The following is a 26,388-nucleotide window of genomic DNA, read 5'->3' as shown; positions in this document are numbered from 1 at the left end:
GGAAGACAAAGAGGGGGAGAGAAAAATAGACATCTGCAGACCTGCTTCACTGCTTGTGAAGCAAGCCTCCTGCAGATGAGGATCCCGGAGCTCTAACCAGGATCCTTACGCTTAGCGCCATGTTAGCTTAACCCAATGCACTACCGCCCAGCCCAATACACTGAATTTTCTAATCAAAGGTAGTCAAACCAGCATATTTGGTTGTTTCAAACATGCAAATACTACTCTACAGTCTACAACCAACTGCAAAAATGAAATGTTATGGGAGTCGGGCTGTAGTGCAACGGGTTAAGCGCGCACGTGGCACAAAGTGCAAGGACCAGTGTAAGGATCCTGGTTCGAGCCCCCGGCTCCCCACCTGCAGGGGAGTCGCTTCACAGGCGATGAAGTAATTCTGCAGGTGTCTTTCTCTCCCCCTCTCTGACTTCCCCTCCTCTCTCCATTTCTCTCTGTCCTGACAATGACAATATCAACAACAGTAACTATAATAAAAAATAAATTTTTAAAAAAATGAAATGTTAGGGGGCTGAGTGGTGACACACAAGGTTGAGCACACAGGTTACCATTCACAAGGATCCAGGTTCAACAGCCCCTGGTCCCCACCTGTAGGAGTATAGCTAAGGGAGTGAAGCATTGCTGAAGGTCTCTCTCCCTCTCTTAATCTGTCCTAAATAAACAAGTAAATAAAATATAAATATACTTCAGGAAAAACTAGGCTAGTTCTTTAAGAATAAATAATCCAAGCAAGATTCTAAAATCTTTTAGGGAGATCAAAGTGTTGGTATACGTATGTAACTCAACATGCAAAAAAGCTCAGTTCAGCCCAAGAGACAGCAAAGTTCTGAAATTGGTCTTAAGGTCCTGAGTCTTATCCCTAGCACCACATATGTCTGAGTGTTGCTCTGCCTTCTACCTATCTCTTGTGATTTAAACAATTCTTTTAGAATATCAGTTTAATTTTTCAACATCAAGGATTTATCTACCTTAACTATAATAATGAACAATGAAAATATTTCCAGTTGTGACATAACCTTAGCAACATTCTGAAAACATCATACACACACATATTTAGTTTTCATCTAAGTAACAAGCTTTCTGTCATTCTGAGGAGTGAAAACAGTATTTCAGGATGATTTAATTTGCATTCCTGTATTCTAAGTCTATTCCTTCCTTCCTTCTCAGCCCCCTCCACCCCCCAAGCAGTGGGGCTTCATCACTCTAAAATGACTCTTTCAGATAGGGACAAGCAGAGACTGAAAACAAATGAGTGGGAAAGACACCATGGCACTGAAGCTTCCTTCTCTGATGGTGGGGGCTGTGGCTTAAACTTGGCCACCCTCCCAGGTGGGCTATTGCTGGCCTGAGAGTCTGTATATTATAATTATTATTGGGAGAGTTGGGTGGTAGCACAGCGGGTTAATTGCAGGTGGTGCAAAATGCAGGTGGTGCAAAGCGCAAGGACCAGCCTGTGGCTCCCGGTTTGAGCCCACGGCTCCCCACCTGCAGGGGTGTCGCCTCACAAGTGGTGAAGCAGGTCTGCAGGTGTCTTTCTCTCCCCCTCTGTCTTCCCCTACTCTCTCCATTTCTCTCTGTCCTATACAACAATGACGACATCAATAACAACAATAATAAAACAAGGGCAACAAAAGAGAATAAATAAATATTAAAAAGGGGGTAACAGTTTTACAAAAATAAAAAATAATTATCGGGAGTCAGGAGGTACCACAGCAGATTAAGCGCATGGGCCACAAAGAGCAAGGACAGGGGCAAGGATCCCAGTTCGAGCCCCTGGTTCCACACCTGAAGGGGAGTCACTTCACAGGCAGTGAAGCAGGTCTGCAGGTGTCTTTCCCCATCTTCCCCTCCTCTCTCCATTTCTCTGTCCTATCTAACAATGACGACATCAATAACAACAATAATAACTACAACAATAAAAAACAAGGGCAACAAAAGGGAAAATAAATATTAAAACTTTTTTTAAAAAGTATTTTTTTTGCCTTCATGGCTTAGAACTTCAGAGTTCTTATTCTAAATACCTTTTCACCAGTGAACTATTTATAAAATCCACTAGTAGACAACCTTCATATCCCTCCAAAAAAACCTGAAACCAAACTTCCCAGTCAATACCACTATCTAAAAAAAAAGGCATTCAAGTACTAATCAATCCATTTTGAATGTTCACAAAGTTGTGACAAATAGCCACAATCTGCTAGCAACAAATATATTACAGGGCAGGGATATAACTGAGTGGTAGAGCTCAAGATTCAATGTGTGTGGAGGGTGAGTGCATAGGTCTGTGGTGCTCACTCAGTTAACATGTTACCATGACAGAGGAACCTCGTTCAAAACCCAGGTCCATCTGCAGGGGGAAAGTTTCACAGGTGGTAGAGGCAGTGTTGCAAGTATCTCTCAGCTGCCTCTCCCCCGTGTAAGTGAAACAAAAAAAAGAGAAAGAAATAACAACCGGGAATGGTAGCGTTGCAGGCACTTGAGCCCCAGATAAGAGGAAGGAAGGGGGGAGAAAAACAAAAACACTGTACAAATAGTTCAGGCAGCAGTAAAGCTTTGAATACATGAAGTACCAGATTTGATCAACAGCAGAGGACATGCCAGAGCTGAGTTTGTTTTGGTGTCTCTCACAAAAAGACAACTTTTAAAAAGCACTTCTAAAAGATTGGCAAGGTATTTGTTTGATCTTTAGCATTAATACAAATATACACAAGAGCAAATAATTGTTTTTGAAACTTAAACTGTACTAGAATATCACCGAATTTCAGTATTCAACAATATACATCGTTTCCACACCAGTTAATAATTATCACTGGGGGAGCTGAGCGGTGGCACACCTAGTTAGGAGCACACAGTACTATGAGCAAAGATATGCCCAAGGACCCAGGTTCGAGTACTATCCCCCACTTGCAGCAGGACGCTTCAAGAGCGGTGAAGCCAAATGCAGGTCTTTCTCTTCCTCTACCTTCCCCTCCTCTCTCAATTTCTCTGTCCTACTGAGTAAAAAGGAAAAAAAAAAAAAAGTTAAAAAGACCACCAGAAGCGGTGAATTCGTAGTGCTTGCACAGATCCCCAGCAACTGAAGGGAAAAAAATATATCACTGGGTTAATCACACTAATTAAAACAGGGCATTTGCTATTTATTCGTAAGCACTTGTTCAGACCAAAACATATATAGGGCAGAAGAGTTACCACAAACCCACAAGGCAAATTTCAGGTGTCAGAGCAGAGTCTAACTGCCTATGTCAGTGCTGCCCCCTTCACGTCTCTCCCACACACCTTTGTCCTGGGCTTCCCCAGCACTGGCTATTCTCAGGCACAGTCTGCTCAGGCTGCAGGAGCTATGAGAGCAGAGGGGAGGGAGCCTCTGAGTAAGCTACACCGAGGAGCCTGGAGCCTGAGCACGTGCCCAGCCGCCCAGATCACACCCGTAGCCAACGCACAGCCCGCCCAGGTCACGGGTCAGGTCTGCGCCCACACCACGAGCTAGAATGGGCTCCTTCATTGGGGGGAGAGGGTCGTATGCCACAGCCAAGCCCTATACACATGAGCCCCGAGCATATAAGGAGACTCTTCCAAAGACGCCTTCAAAGCAGTGGAGGTGTGTGATTTGTAGTCCAGGAGACCAGCCCACCCCCAAGGGTCTTTGTGAGCACGCAGGGCAGCCGGTGGGCTGCAGTTGACGAGGCGGCAGCAGGCTCCGAGGATGTCGGTCTCCTTAAAGAAGGATTCCATCTCCCCATACCTTTCCAAGCCCCATGTCCCCTGCCTGGCGCTGCCCAGAGTCCGAAGGTTCAGCAGGACACCTCCCGCTCTGCGGAGTCAGTTGCAGTTCCAGGGGCGCGGACACCACCCGGCACAGGACGCTACCTGGTCGCGCTCCGCTGAGCCCCCACCTCGTCCCAGTCCTGTTTACACTCGCGGCCAGTCACACACCCCGGAAGTGACATAGGCAGACTTTTACAGGTGTCAAAATGTCGCTTACTGAGCCTTAGAAATGCCGAGCCAGCACCATTCCCTCGGAACCAGGAAGTCTGGGTCTCGCGGCCTCAGCACGCGGCGGTCCCACTCACGCGGCGAGAGCGCAGGGCTTCCCGCCGGCCACCTCGTGGGCGCGCGGCGTCGAGGCTCAGCGGGGGGAGGCGGCGCGCGGCGGCATGCGCAGCCTCGCTTGGGGCCACAGGCGGCGCCGAGGACGCCGGCGCAGGGCCTGCCAAGCGTGCGAAGATCGCTCAGCCAGGCACTCCTCGCACCCACCGCTCCCACAAACAAGAACAGCAAACTCTCCGCAAATTCCTATCGGGCCAGCCCAACAGCGACGCCCTCCACCCGGGCCCGAGTTACCGTGCGGGCGTGGCCGGCCTCACCCCAAGTCCTTCATCGCGCCGGGGGCGGGATATTCCGTTCGCTTTGCACACCGTGGGTCCGCTCCAGCTAGGAGCCTGCGCGCGCACCGGATGTCCACGTCACCGCGCACGCGCTCCTACAACGCGGAGCCCGCTGCGCAGGCGCAAACAGGGACGCTAAGCGCCGTCCCTCCTCGCCCCTCCCCAGCGCCAAGAAGCCGGACGCCCGGGAGCAGTCAGGACCCTGGGGACCCGCCCCTACGCCGCCGCCGCTGCAGCAGCCACCTGGGCCGGCTGAAGCTTCTAGAGCCAAGAGGTGGAGCGGAACGGGGGCGCTGCTTCCTGCGACCTCGCACGCGAAGCCCTCGTGAAAGCTGTGAAGGCTCAGCCGCGGGCCCTGCGCGGCAGCTCACAGTACACGACACCCTCTCCTCCCGAAGGCTGAGGCCGCGGCCGCAGAGGAAAGACCCGGGGAGAAACGAGAAGAACGGATGGCGGGACCACCAGCAACACCGAGCAGCAACACCGAGCAGCGCCGAGCTGGGGCCTCTGCCAGCACATACAAAGATGAAACAATACAATAATGCAAATGAGAATTTCTACAGTCTTAGCTTTAAAGCCTTGATCTTGTTGTGTACAGTTTTTGTTCAAGATATTTGTCTTGAGATGTAAAGAAAAATGACTGAATACCATGCGTCAAACTGAATTGAACCAATTAACATTATCCTCCAAGTTAACATCAAAAAAAATTTTTTCCTACCCCTTATCAGCTACTCTTCTGTAATCACACTGCACTTGTAGAAAGGGATGACTGGTTAAAATGAAAGACTAAAGTGAGTATTAAGAGAGGGTCGCGATTATGGTCCATATTTCTGGAACAGTTTTCTTTCAGTCTGTTAGTTGACTTAGCGAGTACTGAGAAGCTACCACATGCTAGGTGACTTCCTACAAAACACTAGGAATGAACAGAATGGGAGACTCAGAAAAAAGGGAAAAGGAGGAGGAGGCTTATCCAGTAGGATTGATCCCAGCTGGTCTTCCAGTATATCAAGAAGAAGGGTGGGATGCATTGGATCGACCTTCTCGTGGTGCATCCCGTGAGTACCCATTCATTGGGGAAACTGACGATCCTTCCTAGCCAACTGAATCCACATGGATCCCAGTCACTTTCAAAGCCAGCAACAAGCAGCTCCTGACAGCTTTCAAGCTGATGCTGTTGACTGGCTACGGGAGGAGGAGTGGGGGGAGGAGGGGGAGAAGGAGGAGGAGGAAGAAGAGGAGGAGGAAGAAGAGGAAGAGGAAGAAGAAGGGGAGGAGGGGGAGGAGGAGGAGGAAGAGGAAGAGGAAGAAGAAGAAGAAGAAGAAGAAGAAGAAGAAGAAGAAGAAGAAGAAGAAGAAGAAGAAGAAGAAGAAGAAGAAGAGAAGTCTTCTGTGAGTACTGTTATTCCTGAGGGGATACTCAACACCAATGGAGCCAATGCTGTGTTGGAAAAACTGCTGGAATTACTATGGACTGGAAAACGTGCAGGCAAAGGTTTAAGGACTTCTGAATTTGCTCCAAAACCCATTTCAGGCAGAATCAACAAGTGTTACTAATACAACGAATCATAATACCCAGAGTCCTAGGTGCTTTGACACCTTACTTCTAATCCTAAGAACCTCTCTCCTGCAAACTATTCTGAATCTCCTACCTCATCCAAGAATGTCTTCCTCTCAAGATTCCCACATACAAAAGTTCTATTCTCTGAGGCAGAAATAAAGTTTGTGTTGGCTCAGCATTAAAGCATCTGGCACTAAAGTGTGAACGACTACCATCCATGGTTAGTGGTAGTTGCATCTGAAAAGATAAAAATGGCAATTCCAGTTGGGGCATCAAAGGACACCTTGGAGAGAAGGAAAATTAGCTCTTCTATTCTCTTCCTATACTAAGCTAACAATATGAAATGCCATTAAACTTTCAGGAGTCAACATTTAATCTACTTGTAAGAGAAAGAAACTATCCACAATGTTTCAAAGTGAAGTCTAGGATGGGGGTAGATAGCATAATGGTTATACAAAGAAACCCTCAATGCCTGAAGCTCCAAAGTCCCAGGTTCAAGCCCCCATACCACTATAAACCAGACTGAGCAGTGCTCTGGTTAAAAAAAAAAAAAAAAAAAAAAAACTAAAACTAAAGGTCTAGAGGTAGGTATAAGGAAAGATAGCCCAACAGAAATTCCATGCCTGAGGATCAGCAGTCCCAGGTTAAATTTTCAGTTTCAGGTGTTGGCACACCTGGTTGAGTGCACATGTTACAATGTACAAGGACCTGGGTTCGAGCCCCCAGTCCCCTTCTACAAGGGGAAAGTTTTGCAAGTGGTAATGCAGGGCTGCAGGTGTCTCTCCTCCCTCTCTATATTCCCCTTCCCTCTCAATCTCTGACTATCTCTATCTAATGAATGAAGATAATAAAAACCATATAAATAAAAACCATATTTTTTTAATTTCAGTTTCAGCATAAGACAAAGACAAAGTTAACAGTGCTCTGGTGTAAAAGAAGAAGAAGAAGAAACCCCACAAAACCTAGTTTTCTTTCTTTTATTTATTTTTTTCTCCAGCATTAATACTGGGGCTTGGTGCCTGCACAACTTTTCTACTGCTCCCAGCCTCCATTTTCTTTTCTTTATTTTTATTTATTTATTTTTTTCACCAGAGCACTGCTCTGGTTTATGGTGGTGCTGGGATTGAAACCAGGACCTCAGAGCCTCAGGCATGAAAGTTTATTTGCATAACCATTATGCTATCTATCTCCTCAGGCCCTCCATTTTCTTTTCTTTCTTTTTTGATAGAGACAGAGAAGTAGGAACAGATGGAAAATGAGAGAGAGGGCTCACCTGGTTAAGTGCACATGTTACAATCCAGAAGGACCCAGGTTTGAGCCCCCAGTCCCCACCTGCAGGGGGAAAGCTTCACGAGTGGTGACGCAGGGCTGCAGGTCTCTCTCTGTCTCTCTATCTCCCCCTTCCCTCTTGATTCCTATCTCTATCCAATAAATTAAAATAAAGATTAAAAACTAAAGAAAAGAAAATGAGGGAGAGAGACAGCACTGCTCTACTGCTCATGAAGCTTACTTTGGGTGGGGACAGGAGGCTTGAATCCAGGTCCTAGATGTGGTGGTGTGCTCTAGCACATGCACCACTGCCTGACCTGAAAATGTTTTTATAAGAATAATCTAAAAGGAATAATACTGCCACACCATTTCAATGGCCCAGTTTTTGGTTTAATATCATACTAGCACCAAGTAACCACTTTTTTAAAAAAAATCTATTTTGAAAGATTTATTTACCAAAGAGAGAGGAACAGAGCATCACTCTAGATGTTATGCCTTGGATAAAAACACAAGACCCTGTGCTTAACAGTTTAATACTTTATTGACTGTACCACCTCCCAGGCCACGTTCTTCCAAAAGAAAGAGATTAGAGAATGAGAAACGGAGCAACACTGTCATACAGATGTCAGGGATCAGAGCCTCACACATTCAGCAGCAGTTACAATCCCAGTTTCCAGCCACGAAATCACTTTTTGAACAACTTATGTTTTCCCAAGTGGTTACATGTGTAGTTCCACCATCCCATGATTTTTTCACACACACACACACACACACACACACACACACACACACACACACACACACATATATATATATATATATATATATATATGGGGGGGGCAGAGATTTCCCAGCTGTTGTAGCACTCTCATGTGGTGCCAAGGCTCAAACATGTGCTACATACTTGGCAAGGAACAGTCCTAGAGACAGAGAGAGGGAAAAGACACTACAGAACTGAAGCTTCCTTCAATGCAGTGGAAGTCCAGTTCAAACCTGAGTTACACACATGCCAAAGTAGTGCATATCTTGCCAGACCAGTTACATTTAATTTTTGACAGGTGAAAAGGGAGGGAAAGAGACACCTGCAATACTGCTCTACTGCGCATGGTGCCCCCACCCCCACAGGAGGTGGGGGCACCATTGAATACAGGATTTAATGCAAGATAGACATAACCGCCACACAGACTTTTTTTTTTAATACCAACTCCGACTTATGGTGGTGTTAGGACTGAACTGGGACCTCACAGCTTCAGGCATGAAAGTCTTTTTTTTTTTTTTGCCTCCAGGGTTATAGCTGGAGCTCGGTGCCTACACTATGAATCCACTGCTCCTAGAGGCCATTTTTTCCCATTTTTGTTGCCCTTGTTATTATTACTACTGTTGTTGTTGGATAGGACAGAAAGAAGTTGAGAGAGGAGGGGAGACAGAGAGGGAGAGAGACCTGCTTCATCACTTGGGACATGATGGTGAGCCCAGGTCTCCAATCAGGATCCTTAAGCGGTCCACGCCATGTGTGTGCTGAACCCGATGTGCTACCACTGACCCTCTGAAATCTTTTTGCATAACTATCATGCTATCTTCTCAGCCCAAAAACTCATTTTTTTAAAATGTTAAACTAAATGGTAAGGTTTCTGAATTGTACTTTGCTATCAAAATTCTCTGATTTCAGTTATAACTCACCTTGTTGGTCCTGCCTAACAAAAAATCTATCCCTTGGTTTTCCTTGATTTAATTTTACCAAAATATTTGAAAGTATACAGGATATTAGGGACAAAAACTACTGGACTATGTAATACTTCACCCAGAAAGTAGTTTTGGTCTAAGACTGCTCTATAAGCACATAGGCCCTATCCAATTTATTTTTTAAAATACCTTTTTCTTAATTTATTGGATAAAGACAGCCAGAAAAATGAGAGGTATGGGGGAGACAGAGTGGAAGAGAGACACCTGCTTCACCACTTGCGAAGCTATATCCCTAAAGGTGGGGACAGGGGCTCGAACCAGGTCCTTGAGCATTGTAATGTGTGCACTCCACCAGGTGTGCCACCACCTGGCCCTATCCAATTAACATGCACACTTTTCATATTCAATAAAAATTTCAGTGTCTTAACATGACAAAGATATGCCTGTTTCTTACCTAATCTAGTCAGATCCCACACAGATTTATTTATTTTATCATTATTATTATTTTTCTTTTTTGCCTCCAGGGCCATTGCCAGGGCTCGGTGCCTGCACCACGAATCCACTGCTCCTGGAGGCCATCCTTTCCCTTTTGTTACCCTGGTTGTTTTTTACCATTGTTGTGGTCACTACTGTCGTTATTGGTGTCATCGTTGTTGGATAGGACAGAGAGAAATGGAGAGAGATGGGGAAGACAGAGAGTGGGAGAGAAACATAGACACCTGCAGACCTGCCCCACCACCTGTGAAGCGACTCCCCTGCAGGTGGGGAGCCGGAGGCTCAAACCCAGATCCTTCCGTCGGTCCTAGAGCTTTGTGCCACGTGCGTTTAACCCACTGCGCAACTGCCCGACCCCCATTACTATTCTTTTAACCAGAGCACTGCTCAGCTCTAGCATATGATAGTGTGGGGGACTGAACATGGGACTTTGGAGCCTCAGGCATGACAGTATCTTTTGCATAACCATTATGCTATCTACCCCCACCCCCAAACAGATTTATTTATTTATTTATTTTTTGCCCCCAGGGTTGTTGCAGTGCCTGCACTGCAAACCCATTGCTCCTGGATGCAATTTTTTTCCCTTTTGTTGCCCTTGTTACTATTATTGTATTGCTGATGTTTTTGGATACGACAGAGAGAAATCACAGAGAGGAAGGGGAGACAGAGAGGGAGAGAAAGATAAACACCTGGAAACCTGCTTCACTGCTTGTGAAGCAACCTCCCTGCAGGTGGGGAGCTAGGAACTCAAACCAGGATCCTTACACTTACATGGCTTTGAGCCATGTGCACTTAACTTGCTGCGCTACAGCCACCCACCCACCCCCGCCCTCCCCGCCCCACCCCGCCAAATTTTTTTTTAATTTTATTATTATTTATTTTCCCTTTTGTTGCCCTTGTTTTGTTGTTGTAGTTACTGTTGTTGATGATGTCGTCGTTGTTGGGTAGGACAGGGAGAAATCGAAAGAGGAGGGGAAGACAGAGGGGAGACAAAGAGACACCTGCCAGACCTGCTTCACCACCTGTGACGCGACTTCCCCTGCTTGTGGGGAGCCGGAGGCTTGCACTTTGCACGGTGCGCTTAACCCACTGCGCTACCGCCCGACTCCCCCCGCCAATTTTCTATTGAAGTTATATGGCTCAAACAAAAGAAAACGGCCCCATTCTTCAAATAAAACCATCACCAATCCTCGGTTAGTCTGTTTGAAGTAACTTAATTCAATACAATAAAAGTAATCTCAGGGTCAGGGAGGTAACCCAGTCTGTAAAGATGTAAGGTTTCATGCCTTAGGCCCTACTGGCTACAGGTTCAACCCCTGGCACCACTATATATGCCAGAGTTGAGCAGTGCTCTGTTCTCTCTCCCTCCTCTCTCTTCCTCTCATAATAACTAAGTCCAGGGCCAGGTGGTAACACACCTGGTTGAGTGCACGTTACAGTGCACTAGGACCTAGGTTCAAGCCTCCTGCAGGGGGATAGTTTCACAAGTGGTGAAGCAGGGCTGCAAGTGTCTCTGTCTCTCCCTCCTCTCTCAGTTTCTGGCTGTCTCTATCCAATAAATAAATAAAGATAATAAAAATATTTTTTAAAATAACTAAGTCCAAATTTATGGACTGGACCATTTTTTATTAAGAACTACATACAGAGTGGGCTACAAAGAAGACTTGCTACTTAACACAAAAGTTCTTCACCAACCACATTAAAGTTTACATGCTAAAGGAAAATAAAAGGAACCATGCTAACTTAAAATATAATTGATCCTTGCCTGCCTATAGCAACTAAAACCAACACATGTCAAAAGGCAGAATATTATTGCCCCTAGTAACTGGTAAGTGGACAAGAAATTAAAGAGTACTACCCTTTTTTTAAAGACAAGAGTCCTGCCCTCAAGGAGCAAATAAATAATCTGCCCACTGAAGAGCTTCAAAAGTTTCATAATCGGCACAGTAATATAACTAAAAGCACTTTAAAAAGTTAAATCAGTCAGAAAGAGAAGGATGAATATGGGATGATCTCACTCACAGGCAGAAGTTGAAAAACAAGATCAGAAGAGAAAACACAAGTAGAACCTGAACTGGAGTTGAAGTATTGCACCAAAGTAAAAGACTCAGGTGTGGGTGGGGGGAAGAGAGCACAGGTCCTGGAAAAAGATGACATAGGACCTAGTGGGGGTTATACTGTTATGTGGTAAACTGAGAAATGTTATGCATGTACAAACTATTGTATTTACTGTCGACTGTAAAACATTAATCCCCCAATAAAGAAATTTTATTTAAAAAAGTTTTTTGTGGTCCCAGAGGTGGTCCAGTGGATAAAGCATTGGACTCTCAAGCATGAGGTCCTGAGTTCAATCCCTGGCAGCACATGTACCAGTGATGTCTGGCTCTTTCTCTCTCCTCCTATGTTTCTCATTAATGAATAAATAAAATCTGGGAGTCAGGCAGTAGAGCAGTGGGTTAAGCACACGTGGCGCAAAGCGCAAGGATTGTTGTAAGGACCCCAGTTCGAGCCCCCAGCTCCCCACCTTCAGGGGAGTCGCTTCACAAGTGGTAAAACAGGTCTGCAGGTGTCTATCTCTCTCCCTCTCTGTCTTCCCCTCCGCTCTCCATTTCTCTCTGTCCTATCCAACAACAACGAAGACATCAATAATGATAATGATTACAACAATAAAACAAGGGCAACAAATAAATATTTAAAAATAAAATAAAATCTAAAAAAAAAGTTTCTTAACTGGCACAGTAATATAACTAAAAGCAGTTTTAAGAGAAGAATGTAAAGAAAATGGCATGTTAAAATGTCACAAAAATGTAGAAAACTCATGAGATACACCAAACTTTTAATTATAGTGATTTGTATTGATTCTGTTGATATATATAGAACATATAACCACATATTCATATTCCATATATATGTATATTCAAGTGAATACACAATCTACATATATGAATGCTATATGCTGTATCATTCATGTCTTATGTATCTATTATCTATCTAATGATATCTATATGTCATACATAATTATATGAGTACATACATATAAAATATATTTTTTAAAAAGACAGCAGTGATCCAGGAGGTGGCACAGTGAATAAAGCTTTGGACTCTGAAGCATAAGGTTCAGAGTTCAATCACTGGCAGGAAATGTACCAGCAGAGTGATATCTGGTTCTTGTTCTCTCTCCACCTATCATTCTTCATGAATAAACAAAATATTTAGAAGGAAGGAAAATAAACAAGACCATTCCAAGCTAGGGAGATGGCATAATGATTATAAAAAAAATACTTTTTTTTTTGCCCCCAGGGTTATCACTGGGGCTTGGTGCCTGCACTATGAATTCACTGCTCCTGGAGGCCATTTTTTCTCTTTTGTTGCCCTGGTTGTTACTGTTGTCATTGCTGTTGCATAGAACAGAGAAAAATCAAGAGAGATGGGGAAGACAAGAGGAGAAAAAGACACCTGCAGACGCATCACCACGTGTGAAACAACCCCTCTGCAGGTGGGGAGCCGGGGCTTGAACAGGATCCTTGAGCTTAACCCTCTATACTACCTCCCAGCCCCCTGGCAAAAGACTTTTATGCCTGAGGCTCTAAAAGTCTCAGGTTCAATCCCAGCACTACCATAAGCCAGAGCTGAGTGATGCTCCTGGTTTGGTCTATCATTTATCTCTGCACCTCTCATTAAAATAAAGAGAGAGATAAGAGAGTGGTCCCGGAGGTGGCATAGTAGATGAAGCTCAACCATGAGATCCCAAATTCAATCCCGGGCAGCACATATACCAGAGTGCTGTCTGGTTGGTTCTCCTCCTGTCTTTCTCATAAACAAACTCTTTAAAAAGAGAGAGAAGTAGCCAAAACCTGGAAGCAACCCAGGTGTCCAACAACAGATGAGTGGCTGAGCAAGCTGTGGTCTATATACACAATGGAATACTACTCAGCTATGAAAAATGGTGACTTCACCATTTTCAGCCAATCTTGGATGGACCTTGAAAAATTCATGTTAAGTGAAATAAGTCAGAAACAGAAGGATGAATATGGGATGATCTCACTCTCAGGTAGAAGTTGAAAAACAAGATCAGAAGAGAAACACAAGTAGAACTTGAACTGGAATTGGCGTATTGCACCAAAGTAGTAAAACATTAATTTCCAATAAAGAAATTAAAAAGAGAGAGAGAGAGAGAGACAGAAACAGAGAGAGAGAGAGGAGGGAGGGCAAAGAAACACCATTCCTGGCAGGGGTAGATAGCATAATGGTCATGCAAAGAGACTTTCATGCCTGAGGCTCCAAGACCCAGGTTCAATCCCCCTGCACCACCATAAACCAGAGCAGAGCAGTACTCTGGTTTTAAAAAGGGGGGGGGGGGCAGTGAAGAGTAGATAGCATAATGGTTATGCAGAGAGACCCTCATGCCTGAGGCTCTAAAGTCACAGTTCAATCACAGGCACCACCATAAACCAGAGCAGAATAGTGCTCTGGTAAAAAACAAACAAAAAACATTCCTTTCTTTTTCCTGTGTTCTCTTTTCCTACTCTCTTGATGTCTGTTCCTCTCCCAAGGATGGCCATGATCACTTCTCCCAAGACCTGTACATGTGGAGCTCAGCTCTGGTAAAAACTAGCTTAACAATTCACACCTCAGGGGCCCGGCGGTAGCGCCCTTGGCAGGAAGCGCAAGAATCCCAGTTCAAGCCTCAGGCTCCCACCTGCCTCTCTTCGAAAGCAAACCGTGAAGCAGATCTGAAAGTGTTATCTTTGTCTCCCCCTCCGTCTTCCTCTCCTCTTTCAATTTCTCTCTGTCCTATCCAACAACAACAGGGAAAAAAAGATGGCTGCCAGGAGCAGTGGATTCATAGTGGATTCGTAGTGCAGGCACAGAGCCCCAATGATAACCCTGGAGGAAAAAAAACCTCACGCCTCTGCAGCCAAAATGACTAGACGATATTTGCCACTTTGCCAGTCTTGCTGTACCCAATACCATTCCATACCGCTGTGCCACAACATAATAAACCTCTCAATTGGCAGGGTGAGGTGGTGGTGCACAGGGTTGAGCACATAAAGTATGAAGGGCAAGGACATGCTCAAAGATCCCAGTACTAGCACCTGGCTCCCCACCTGCAGCGGGGGTTGCTTCACAAGCCATGAAGCAGGTCTACAGCTGTATCTCTCTCTCCCTCCCTCCCTCCTGTCTCACTTTCTCTCTGTCCTATCCAAGAAAGAAAAACAAAAGAAAAATCAAGAAAATAGCCTCCAGGAGCAGTGGAGGCATAGGCACTGAGCCCCAGCGATAACCCTGGAGGTAAAAAATAAATAAATAAAACTTTCAATTGTTTAACCCCGGGGGAAAAAAAAAGGCCAGCAAATTATGGCCTGGGAATTAGCTCACTTGTATAATGTGCTGTTTTGTCATGCATGTGATCCAGGTTCAGGCCTGCCTTGACCACACTTTAGAAAGCTTTAGGGCTGTGGTCTCTCTGATTCTCTATATCTAAAAACATATATAGGGAGTCCGGTGGTAGCGCAGGTGGCGCAAAGTGCAAGGACCGGTGTAAGGATCCCCGATCGAGCCCCTGGCTCCCCACCTGCACAAGTGGTGAAGCAGGTCTCTCTCTTTCTCTCCCCCTCTGTCTTCCCCTCCTCTCTCCATTTCTCTCTGTCCTATCCAACACAACATCATCAATAACAACAATTATAACTACAACAAAACAACAAGAGCAACAGAAGAGAATAAATAAATTTTTTTTATACATGGCAGGGGTAGATAGCATAATGGTTATGCAAAGAGACTCTCATGCCTGAGGCTCCAAAGTTCCAGGTTCAATCGCCTACACCACCATGAGTCAAAGCTGAGTAGTGCTCTGGTTTAAATAAATAAATATAAATAAAGTTGTGCCTGCTGAGTCTTATGCCAAGATATTTCTCCATGAAAAAAAAAAATAAAACAAAATATTTCTCTATGGAGGAATGGACAAATCATATTGACAAGGTAGATGCTGATAATAAGATTCTTCTTCTAGAGAAATGTAATTACTTAACTTACTTCAGCCTGAGTTTTGACAATATTATCTAGAAAAAAATCAACAGAGGCAAACAGATTCTTTGCTTTGGAAGAAATGTTATTATTTTATAATTTACTACCCCGTAATTGAAGCAGAAAGTTGTAACAAAGACTGTCACTTGCATATATGCATCCATTAGAAAAAAACTATCTTCAAGATAAATGGCTATTTTAGTGAAAATGAATTTGTTTTACTGACACTTAAAGGAAAAATATCAGAAATCAGTAAATTAAGTGATCTAGTTTCAGAAGGGCTTAAAAAAAAAAACATATCTAAAAGAAGTGAGATGAACTAAGTTTAAACTGGGCTATCTAGGGAGACAGCACAGAGAGATGATTGTGCTAAAAGATGCTCATGCTATGACACTTCCATAAACCAGAGCTGAGCAGTGCTCTGGTAAAAAATAAACAAACAGGAGTCGGGTGGTAGTAGCGGGTTAAGCACACATGGCGCAAAGTGCAAGGACTGGTATAAGATCCTGGTTCCAGCCCCCGGCTCCCCACCTGCAGGGGAGTCGATTCACAAGCCATGAAGCAGGTCTGCAGGTGTCTATCTTTCTCTCCCTCTCTGTCTTCCCCTCCTCTCTCCATTTCTCTCTGTCCTATCTAACAATGACAACATCGATAACAACAATAAAAAACAAGGGCAACAAAAGTGAAAATAAGTAAATTTTTTTTTAATTTTAAATAAACAAACACACTGACCTCTAGGCATATCCAACATAAGGGAAAAACAGTGAGGCAGGGAGCTTGCTTTGTCTGAAAAATAAATCTAATGGGAATTTTAAATATACCTTAAACTAATACCATAAATGAATGTTGTAACCTTTACCTTTACTAAAAAATTCTGGTTGTGATTTAACCACTGGAGGGCAGGGAGCACCTTTTAAAAGAAAAATGCTGTGCTGAAATAGAGAACATAGATTATCTATGCAACTTGGATGTAGTAAGTAGCCAAATTATCTGTACAGACATTATAATTGCAGGGATGATACAGTGCCAGTATTTATTATATTGGGGTTTGTTCCATTCAACATTCACTGGGATATATAAGTGCAAGTGAAAGAAATAAGGACACATGGGGTATATTTATCCAACCTGCAACTCTATAATGTTTATGATACATACATATAGTCATTTGTTGAAACATTTAGATCCCTAAACTGACAAAAAAAAATCATCAGAATCATAGAAAAGAAGAAGCACAATGAAAGAATTGTCACCACATTATCAAGTCAAGTTTAGTGTTAAATAAAAGAATCCCTAGAAATTAACAAAGCAAATGAAGAGAGCTTAGTTGCACAATGTGCTGATTTGCTAAGTTTGAGACCCAGGTTAGAGCCCAGTCCTCCACCACACAGAAGGTGCTGTGGTCTCCAACACTCTCTGCCTCTCTGTCCCGGTGTCTCTTTAAAAAAAAAAAGTTGGAGGAGAGGGTTAGGCAGTAGTAAAGTGGGTTAAGCGCATATGATGAAAAGCACAAGGACCGGCATATGGATCCTGGTTCAAGCCCCTGCCTCCCCACTTGCAGGGGGTTTGCTTCACTGTCGGTGAAGCAGGTCTGCAGGTGTCTTTCTCTCTCCCTGTCTCCCCTCCTCTCTTGAGTTCTCTCTGTCCTATCCAACAACAACAGTAATGACAACAATAATAACAACAACAAGTGCAACAAAATGGGAAAAATGGCCTCCAGGAACAGTGGATTTGTAGTGCAGGCACGGAGCCCCAACAATAACCCTGGAGAAAAAAAAGAAAAAACAGAAGGTGGGGGGAAACGAGGAAGAGGGAAGGCTGTTCATTATGCAGACAGGACAACAATTTATATAAAGGTACAAAGCATAAAAGGAGCCCCAACAATAACCCTGGAGGAAAAAAAGAAAAGAAAAAAGAAGGTGGGGGGAAATGAGGAAGAGGAAAGGCTGTTCATTATGCAGACAGGACAACAATTTATATAAAGGTACAAAGCATAAAAGAACAGAGTATTTCTGATTCCTCAAATTAAACATTTATTGTATATCTGTCATGTGTAACTCCTGGAACACAAAGGCAAGGCATGGTTCCAGCCCTGTAGGTTGTTTGTTTTTTTTAATTTTTTATTTATTTTAAAAAAGGAGACATTAGCAAAACCATAGGCTAAGAGGGGTACAACTCCACACAATTCCCACCATCAAATCTCCGTATCCCATCCCCTCCCCTAATAGCTTTCCCATTCTCTATCCCTCTGGGAGTATGGACCCAAGGTCATTGTGGGAAGCAGCCCTCTTAGGTTTTGCAATCAATGTAGATAGCAAAAGACAAAAAAATAAAGAATGCCTCTATGACTGTACTCTTTCCAGGCCCAATAAAACACAAAGGGCAGCTACATCAGAATGAGGCTAGAGAAGAATTCTGTGGAAAAGTTAAGAATGAGGTGAAATTAGCAAGAAAGAAAAGCATTTCAGAAAGAAAGGAGCACAAGTACTGTAGTTTGCTCATGAGGGCTGGAGCAGTGACTCAAGTAGAAGGCAGAACTTACTTTCATGAGGTCTCCTGCTTACCTCCTGCTCTTCCTAAAGAAATATATTGCTCTTCAAAATCCATACTTCCTTTTTTTCCAGGGTGTTTTTTTTTATTTCTTTATTGGGGGATTAATGGCTTACAGTTGACAGTAAAATACAATATGTAGGTCCTCCTCTGGCCATCATGTTCCAGAACCTGAACCTTCCCCCACCCTAGTCTTTTACTTTGGTGCAATACACCAACTCCAGTCCAAGTTCTGCTTTGTTTCCCTTTCTGTTCTTGTTTTTCAACTTCAGCCTATGAGTGAGATCAGTTATTTCTTCACGCTCCATCCAAGATGAGGTGAAAAAGGTGAATTAACCATTTTTTTATAGTTGAGTAGTATTCCATTGTATATGTACGCCACTACTTACTCAACCACTCATCTGATGTTGGACACCTAGGGTGCTTCCAGGTTTTGGCTGTTACAAATTGTGATAAATAACTTTTTTACGGAAAACCGGATATCTTGAATTGGCCTACCACTAAGCAGCTAACAGGCTTATTTTATTAGTATTATTTATTAACATAAAAGAGAGAGAAGCAAACCATCACTCTGACAAATGTTAGATCATCTAGTCACTATGCTACCTCCTAGGAACCTTCAGTATTAAATTTTTATTACAGTGTTTGCTAGCTGGAACTTTTGAATGAAGAATATCACTTTCAACCACTATTACTGAACAGTTAATGGCTTTAAACAATAGCAACACACTCTCAATGAATTGACTATAGAATCAAAAGCTGCTTATACATTTTGATCTGTCAAAAATTAAAGCAGAGGCCAGGTGGTGGGGCATCCTGTTAAGCACACACATTCCTGGGCTGAGGAGATAGCATAATGGTTATACAAAGACTCTAATACCGGAGCTCTTCAGTCCTAGGTTCAGTCCCCAGCACCATCATAAGCCAGAGCTGAGCAGGGTAGGTGGGTGTGTGTGATAAAATATATTTTTCTTATTTTTATAATATCTTTTTTCTTTTATTTTGTTTATTCCTTTTTGTTGCCCTTGTTGTTTTATTGTTGTAGTTATTGATGTCGTTGTTGTTGGATAGGACAGAGGAAATGAAGAAAGGAGGGGAAGACAGAGGGCTAGAGAAAGACAGACACCTGCAGACCTGCTTCACCGCTTGTGAAGCGACTCCCCTGCAGGTGGGGAGCCAGGGGCTTGAACCGGGATCCTTAGGTCAGTCCTTGCGCTTAACCTGTTGTGCTACCGCCCGACTCCCACGTGATAAAATATTTTTATGAATAAATAAAACACTTTCCTGACTTGCAAAGAAATCTCCTAGATAGGGAATCGGGCTGTAGCGCAGCGGGCTAAGCGCAGGTGGCGCAAAGCACAAGGACCAGCATAAGGATCCTGGTTCGAACCCTGGCTCCCCACCTGCAGGGGAGTCGCTTCACAGGCGGTGAAGCAGGTCTGCAGGTGTCTATCTTTCTCTCCTCCTCTCTGTCTTCCCCTCCTATCTCCATTTCTCTCTGTCCTATCCAACAATGACAACAACAATAATAACTACAACAATAAAACAACAAGGGCAACAAAAGGGAATAAATAAATAAAATAAATATTAATTTAAAAAAAAAAGAAATCTCCTAGATAAAGGCTCAGAAACCTAAGACTCCCAAACATTATGATCCAAAAACTCAACAATCCTCTGCACAGAGTTCCTTTAGATCATTCTGATCTAGTAAGCTTTAGATACTCTATGTAAAGCAATTCTTACCACCTGACTATCCAAGTGAAAGGAAAAAGTGTTGGGGGAGGTGCAAAGAAGCACAAGAAGAGCATAAGGATCCCAGTTCAAGCCCCCAGCTCCCCACCTGCAGAGGGGGTCGCTTTGCAAGCGGTAAGGCAGGTCTGCAGGTCCCCTCCTCCCTGTGCTCCCCATCTCTCTCAATTTCTCTGTCCTATACAACAACAACAGCAGCAATAACAATAACAACAATAGGAAAATGATGGCCACCAGGAGCAGTGGATTTGTAGTGTGATAACCCTGTGAGAGAAAAAAAGTGACTTGTACTCAAAATATGGCATGTTATTTAAAAAAAGAACAAAAGAAAGAGAGAGAAAAGGAAAGAAAAAAGAAAAGTATGCAGGGCTGAGCAATGCTGCACACAGTAGTGCACACTTTACCAATGGCAAGGACAAGCCTTTAGTCCCCACCTGTAGGGGGTATAGCTTCATAAGTATTGAAGCAATGCTACAGATGTCTCTCATTCATTCTTTCTACCTTCTCCTTCCCTCTCAATTTCTGTCTTTGCCCAAAAATGAAAGGAGGGAAGAAAAAACTGGGCACCAGGAGCAGTGAATTTGTCATGCAGGCAAGGACCCCATGCAAGGATCCCAGTTTGAGCCTGAGGCTCTCCATCTGCAGGGGGGTTGCTTTGCAAGAAGTAAGGCAGGTCTGCAGGTATCATCTAGTTACTATGGAGTTAAAAAAATATGGAGGTTAAAAAAAAAAATTAAAAAGTATATAGCAACCCCACAGATGGTGCAGTGGCTAAAGTATTAGACTCTCAAACTTGAGTTCCTAAGATCAATCACTGTCATCACAGATGCCAGAGTGATGCTCTGGTTCTGTCTCTTCTCTCTCATTAATTAATAAGCAATTTTTAGTATATACACATATAAATTACACATGACATAAGCATGTACAGCAAGTTAAGCGCACATGGCGCAAAGCAGAAGAACAAGGAATGGTGTAAGGATCCCTGTTCGAGCCCCCAGCTTCCCACCTGTAAGGGGGTCGCCTCACAAGTGGTGAAGCTGGTCTGCAGGTGTCTTTCTCTCCTCTTCTCTGTCTTCAACATCTCTCGATTTCTCTCTGTCCTATACAACAACAGCTATAACAACAATAACAATAATAACCACAACAAGGGCAACAAAATGGGGAAAATAGCCTCCAGGAGCAGTGGATTTGTAGTGCTGGCACCCAGCCCCAGCAATTAACACTGGAGGCAAAAAAAAAAAAAAAAAAGAGAGAGAGAGAGAGAAAGGAGATAAGAGGAAAGAGGGGGAAAGGGGGAGTGAGAGAAAGGATATATGAATGACAGAGAGACCAAAGTATTACTTCCCTATCCATGCAGCTCCTCCTATCACTGTTTCTGGTGTTCACATGGTGGCAGAACAGAACCTAGGGCTGCACCCATGGGACTCATGTGCTCTACCACTCAGTCACCTCCATTCAAGCCTAACATTCACACTGTTTGAATCTGTCCCATCTGTCAAAGAATTTAAGAAGGGTAAAAGTGAATATTGAAAGTCTAATAAAAGTTAAATTGCACTTAATTATACATTTGACAAATTGCATTTACTGAAAAGAACAATATCCACTTAGGGAATTTGCTTCTTCATTATATTTCTTATACAGGGTTACCTCGTAGGAGTACCACAGAAAAAAGAATTTCAGCTTTGGGCATATACATAGCTACTTAATTTTCAACTGAATTGAACAATCTTCCAGCCCACTTGCATGGTCTCCTACTGTGAACTTTTAAACAAAACCCATGTCATGTCTTTCTTCATAATACTTGTCTACCTGATAATAAATTTTAAAAGATGACCAGAGAAAATTAACTATCATACTTGTACACACACACAGAGCTGAAATATTTTAAAAGAATATATCATAATAAACCAGAAAATTTCTTTAATATAATGACATCTGATAAAGCTATGACAAATAAATAAATACTACAACATTAATACATGCATTTAACTCCTTGAGTAATATTATAGAACCCAAACATTCACTTCTGTCACACAAATAAGGAAGATCTAGGAACTCTCTGTTACTTTATAGGTCATCAGCCATAATTAAAATATTACTTAAGACGGATCAAAGATAAGCTGGGAGAGAAGGATGAATATGGGATGGTCTCACTCATGGACAGAAGATGAGAAATAAGAATAGAAAAGGGAAACATAAAGCACAACTCGGATTGGGTTTGGTGTATTGCACCAAAGACAAGGACTCTGGAGGGGAGTGGGGGAGCTTTCAGTTCTTGATCCATAATGGTGGAGAAGGAGCTAGGCTGAAAATTGAGAAAAATTTAAAGACAATAATGAGATACTATTTTCACTCCTATGAGAATGTTATACATCAGAAAAGGTAGCAGTAACAAATGCTGGAGAGGTTGTGGAGACAAAGGAACCCTCCTGAACTGCTGGTGAGAATGTCAATAGGTCCAACCCCTGTGGAAAGCAGTCTAGAGAACTCTCAGAAGGCTAGAAATGGACCTACCCTATGACCCTAAAATTCCTCTCCTGGGGATACATCCTAAGGAACCCAACACACCCATCCAAAAAGATCTGTGTACACATATGTTCACAGCAGCACAATTTGTAATAGCCCAAACCTGGAAGCAACTCAGGTGTCCAACAACAGATGAGTGGCTGAGTAAGTACTGGTATATATATACACAATGGAATACTACTTAGCTATTAAAAATGGTGAATTCACCTTCTTCACCCCATCTTGGATAGAGCTTGAAGGAATCATGTTACATGAAATCAGCCAGAAAGAGAAGGGTGAGTATGGGATGATCTCACTCATAGACAGAAGTTGAGTAACAAGAACACAAGAGTGGGGAGGTAGCATAATTGTTATGCAAAAGATTTCCTGCCTGAAACTCCAATGCTCCAGGTTCAATCACCAGCTCCACCATAAGCCTAGAATGAGAGTGATGTCTGATTCTTTCTCTTTCCTCCTATCTTTCTCATAAATAAATGATATCTTTAAAAAAATTTAAAAAAAAAAGAAGAAGAGGACTTAGTGGGGTTTGAATAGAAATGTGGAAAACTGAGAAATGTTACACGTATGCAAACTAATCCCCCAATAAAGAAATATTTTACAAATGTATCAACCACTGTATTTACTGTAAACCATTAATCCCAATAAAAAAATAGTCTAAAAAAAGAACATAAAAAACGATTGAGGGGCAGGGAATAATGCACCTGGTTGAGCTCACATTACCATGTGCATGGACTTGAGTTCAAGCCCCCAGTTCCCACCTGCAGGGGGAAAGCTTCACAAGTGGTAAAGCAGGGCTGCAGGTGTTTCTTGTCTCCCTTCCTCTATATCTTCCCCTTCCCTCTAGATTTCTGTCTGTCTTTATCCACTAATAAATAAAGATAATTAAAAAAAAAAAAAAAGATAGATTGGGCAGGGGTAGATAGCATAATGGTTATATGCAAACAGGCTGTTATGCCTGAGGCTCCAAAGTCCTAAATTCACTCCCTTGTACCACCATAAGCCAGAGCTGAGTAGTGCTCTGATAAAAAAAGGGGAGTAGGTAGCATAATGGCTATGCAAAGAGACTCTCATGCCTAAGGCTCCAAAGTCCGATGGTTCAATCCCCCACACTACCATAAGCCAGAGCTGAGCAGTGCTCTGGTAAAAATAAATAAATGGGGGGGGGGGTCTGCTTCACAGGTGGTGAAGCAGGTCTGCAAGTATCTATCTCTCCCTCTCTGTTTTCCTCTACTCTCAATTTCTCTCTGTCCTATCTAACAACAACAACAGCAATAACAACCACAAAATGGAGAAAATAGCCTCCACAACAGTGGACTTGTAGTACAGGCACCAAGCCCCAGCAATAACCCTGAAGGCAATAAATAAATAAACAAACAAATAAGACTACATCAAACTAAAACCCTTCTGCAGTGGCATCACATGGCCTCTAACATAGACAGCACTCCCCCTGCTGTCATGTGGAGCTGGGGCTCAAGCCCAGGGTCTCTGCATGACAAGACACACACTCTAGTAGGTGAACTATCTCCTGGATCAGCACTTCACACTCTCTTTGTTTCAATTAATTAATTTAGAAAAAGAGAGGGACAGGCAGAGAAAGTAAAGATGCTACAGCACTGGAGCTTCCTTCACTGCAGTGGGAGCCAGGTTTGAAACTGGGTCACATGCAGGACAAAGCAGAACACCATTCAAGTGAGCTACATTGCCAGGCTTTTTCTTTTACTTTTTTTTTTTTTAATGGGGGATTAAAGGTTCACAGTAGACAGTAAAATACAATAGTTTGCACATGCACAACATTTCTCAGTTTTCCACATGACAATTTAACCATTAGGTCCTCCTCTGGCCATCCTGTTCTAGGAACTGAACCTTCCCCCAACCCCAGAGTTTTACTTTGGTGCAATACACCAGCTCCAGTCCAAGTTTTGCTTTGTGTATTCCCTTATGTTCTTGTTTTTCAACTTCTGCCTATGAGTGAGATCATCCCATACTCACCCTTCTCTTTCTGGCTGATCTCATGTAACATGATTCCTTCAAGTTCTATCCAAGATGGGGTGAAGAAGGTGAATTCACCATTTTTAATAGCTAAGTAGTATTCCATTGTGTATATATATACCAGTACTTACTCAGCCACTCATCTGTTGTTGGACACCTGAGTTGCTTCCAGGTTTGGGCTATTACAAATTGTGCTGCTGTGAACATAGGTATACACAAATCTTTTTGGATGGGTGTGTTGGGTTCCTTAGGATGTATCCCCAGGAGAGGAATTTTAGGGTCATAGAGTAGGTCCATTTCTAGCCTTCTGAGAGTTCTCTAGACTGCTTTCCACAGGGGTTGGACCTATTGACATTCTCACCAGCAGTTCAGGAGGGTTCCTTTGTCTCCACAACCTCTCCAGCATTTGTTACTGCTACCTTTTCTGATATATAACATTCTCACGGGAGTGAAGTATCTCATTGTTTTTATTTACATTTCTCTGACAATCAAGGACTTGGAGCATTTTCTCATATGTTTCTTGAATATTCTGTTCATATCCTTGTCCCATTTTTTGGATGGGGTAATTTGTTTCCTTGTTGCTGAGTTTGGTGAACTCTATATATTTTGGTTATTAGCCTCTTGTCTGATGTATGGCATGCAAAGATATTCTCCCACTCTGTGGAAGGTCTCTGTTTGGGTGGTGGTTTCATTTGTTGTGCACAAGCTTTTTAATTTGATGTAGTCCCACTGCTTTATTTTTTATTTAGTCTTCTTCGTAAATGAATACATTTCACTGATGATGTCTTTAAAATTTATACAGAAAAGAAGTTCTGCCAATATTTTCCTCTAAGTATTTGATGATTTCTGGTCTAATATCCAAGTCCTTGATCTACTTAGAATTTACTTTTGTGTTTGGTGAAATATAGTGGTTCAGTTTCATTCTTCTGCATGTTCAACCCAATTTTTCCAACACCATTTGTTGAAGAGAATCTGCTTTCCCCATTTAATAGTCTAGGCACCTTTGTCAAAGCTTAGATATCCATAGGTGTGGGGGCTTACTTTTGGGCTCTCAATTCTATTCCACTGGTCAGTGTTTTTTATTTTGTTTTGTTTTAATTTTCCCCAGTTTCTGCTCAGCTCTGGCTTATTGGTGGTGTATGGGACTAAGCTAAAATTTTGGAGCCTTAGGCATGAAAGTCTTTTTGCATAGCTATTGTGCTATATCTGCACCCACTATTTAACATTATCATGTCATCAGTGCTCATAAATCTTAGATATTAATATTCTCATCATATTGATGAGTAAAAGTGATGAGAAATTAATTAACTTGTAAGAGATATACAGAAAGTGGTAAGAATCTGAAAGGGGCAATAAACAAAATAATAAAGCAATCAGAACAGCAAGGAACTTCTCAAAAGAAACACAGGACGCAGGTTAAAAATAACTGACTTGGGGGAATCTGGCGGTAGCGCAGCGGGTTAAGGGCACATGGCACAACGCGCCAAGGATCAGCTTAAGAATTCCGGTTTGAGCCTCTAGCTCCCCACCTGCAGGGGAGTGGTGAAGCAGGTCTGCAGGTATTTATCTTTCTCTCAACCCTCTATCTCCCCTCCTCTCTCCATTTCTCTGTCCTATCCAACAACACCAATAACAACAGCAATAATAACCACAACAATGATTAAACAACAAGGGCAATAAAAGGGAAAAAAAATGGACCCAGGAGCGGTGGATTCATAGTGCAGGCATCGAGCCCCAGCAATGATCCTGGAGGCAAGAAAAAGAAATTAAAATAAATAAATAACTTACTTGGGGGGCGGTGCAGTAGAGCAACTCCTGAAGAAGCAGACATGGCGCAAAGCCACAGGCCGCCATAATGATACCAGTTTGAGCCCTGGCTCCCCACCTGCAGGGGGGTTGCTTCAGGTGAAGCAAGTCTGCAGGTGTCTATCTTTAATTTCTCTCTCTCCATTTCTGTCTTATCAACAATTACAGCAATAACAACAATAATAATAACAACAACAACAATGGGCATCAAAAGGGGGAAAAAGCCTTCAGTAACAGTGTTCGTGAAGCAGGCACCCAGCTCCAGTGTCCTGGAGACAAAAAGGCGGGAGGGGGGGGCCCCGCTGGGTGGTGACGCACTTGGTTGAGCGCACATGTTACAATGTG

At 43.0% G+C, this 26,388-nt stretch overlaps 1 protein-coding gene across 26 annotated transcripts in view; it reads right to left on the bottom strand.

Annotated features, from left to right (window-relative positions):
• Positions 1–26,388, bottom strand: part of MGA (MAX dimerization protein MGA) — a 127,572-nt gene that overhangs the window by 87,334 nt on the left and 13,850 nt on the right. For 21 of the 26 annotated variants that reach the window (XR_009545341.1, XR_009545340.1, XR_009545342.1 and 18 more), the window contains exon 1: positions 4,354–4,461. The exons of 3 other annotated variants lie outside the window; for them this stretch is intronic. The gene's annotated coding sequence lies outside the window, so the exon portion shown is untranslated. Of the gene's footprint in view, positions 1–3,994; positions 4,043–4,353; positions 4,462–26,388 lie in introns of those variants that run through there. 2 more of the 26 variants (XM_060175020.1, XM_060175021.1) reach the window with 2 other exon arrangements.

The sequence above is a fragment of the Erinaceus europaeus genome, chromosome 16, assembly GCF_950295315.1.
Source record: "Erinaceus europaeus chromosome 16, mEriEur2.1, whole genome shotgun sequence".
In the NCBI taxonomy this organism is placed as follows: domain Eukaryota; kingdom Metazoa; phylum Chordata; class Mammalia; order Eulipotyphla; family Erinaceidae; genus Erinaceus; species Erinaceus europaeus.
This window is presented reverse-complemented; position numbering and strand designations above follow the sequence as displayed.